This window comes from Tachysurus fulvidraco, chromosome 8, assembly GCF_022655615.1.
Source record: "Tachysurus fulvidraco isolate hzauxx_2018 chromosome 8, HZAU_PFXX_2.0, whole genome shotgun sequence".
NCBI lineage: Eukaryota > Metazoa > Chordata > Actinopteri > Siluriformes > Bagridae > Tachysurus > Tachysurus fulvidraco.
Genome location: NC_062525.1, coordinates 6,318,454 through 6,320,422, shown reverse-complemented (window position 1 = coordinate 6,320,422; position 1,969 = coordinate 6,318,454).

Sequence of the window (1,969 nt, the reverse complement as noted above, 5' to 3'; positions counted from 1 at the left end):
CTTCCCATAGTTCTGTTAATTATCTTTATTTGTTATTATTTTATTCAATTTTTTTATCATTTTAATTATTAAAGGAGGAATTGACAGGCAGAGATTTGTTTTGACAGAGACAAAAATACAAATGGCTCTCTACTGAATACACTGCATAACACACTCCATAGATACTTAATTTGGGGTACTACAGTACAGGGTGTCCCACAAGCCTCCATATTTCTTAGATAGGCTGTGTTGAGCTCTGCACTCTTAAGAGGTTTGTCCATTTGGAAAGCACTTAAACATTCCATGTGGCATCTTAAAGACAAAGCTGTAGTGTGGAATAGGTTTTAGGAGATTTGTTGCTTCTTACCTTTGTCATAATAATAGGTAATACATATACATATACTGTACATATGCATATACATTAATATAGAAACAATAACCCTATACAGGAAATTTGGAAACATTACTGTTAAAGTCATTGCAGTATGGATGAATATTATCAAATTATTGCCAGAGGTCTGTTACATGACTTAAAATTCAGGGTTACCTGCTATTTAAAATAAAATGTACTACATAAAAATGAGGAACATTTTATTATTTTATAGTAATTCAGTAAACTAGCAATGGGTGACATTTTCAACAAAGCATAACAGTGTAGGATATAGTATTACAGTATATCCTAAATGTGAATATTGGGGGTGAGTTAGATTCAGGGCTCTGTGCAGGACAGTTAAGTTCTTCCACTCCATCCTTGGCAAACCATTTACATTTAAGGCATTTGGCAAATGCATTTATCCAGACTTAAAATTTTTAAAACTCATTTTATGCAACTGAGCAATTGATGGTTAAGGGACTTTCTCAAGGGTGGCAGCTTGGGGGGCTTGGACCTCAAACTCACAACCCTTAACCACTAGTCTCCAAAACCATGACTTCTTGAAGCTTCATTGTCATGCTGAAACAGGTTGAGCCTTTTAGTTCTAATGAAGGGAAATTGTAGCGCTACAGCATACAAAGACATTCTAAACAACTTTGTGCTTCCAACTTTGTGGCAATAGTTTGGTGAAGATCAATATATGGGTGCGTTGTGTCCACAAATCATTGACCATATATTGTATTTGAAAAAGTTGAAAACTAATACTAGGATGCAAAAAATCCCCACCACATTTAATTTAATATTTTGGGAGATGCTTTTACCTGAAGCACCTGTTGAGAAGTGGACAGTTAATGAAGTTACATGTCTTGTGGAATGAATGCACAGTTGTTCTTTGGCAGTCCTCAGATATTACGATGTACTAACAGAAGTGAACACTATACAATTCTGGAAAGGTTTGAGTTTCAATCAGCACGTGGAAGTCAGATCCATTATGATGGACTGGGAAAACTGCTATTTAACTGCTAGTAAACTTCAGGAAATGTTGCTATTTATGTTCACACAGCAGGAATCATCATTCACCATCAGTCAATCATCAATTACCATGTGGTACAAAACCTCTCTGATATTTTAACAATATGAAGTTTTCAAAGGTCAAAAGGTTTGTTCCATTTGTAAAAACAATCCTAAACTTCATAATATTTTTTACAACTATTGCGCATGTTAATACATGTGTGAGGCCATGTTGGAGAGCCTTGTGTTTCTTAAAATGTGTGTATATTAATGTGTGTATTAACCTGGGTGCATTATTGGATATTATGATTCTGCAACATGATGGGGTTAATGCTAAGATGGTCAGACTATTTATAACATGTAGCTGCAGGCCTTTTTTGAGGCTTTTTTTTTATTTTTACTTTTTTCTCATTTTTCTATGAATTGTTTTTGGATGCACACAAATTTGTTCCGACAACAAAAGTATTGATTCAGAATTTTTTTTTTTTTTTTTTTTTTTAAAAAAAAACAAGGTTCTACTATTAAATAATTTTTGGTTAAAATAATTTTGATTTAAAGGTTTCACCCTAAATGGACTTCAGCTTACAAATTTGTAAAAGATTTGTA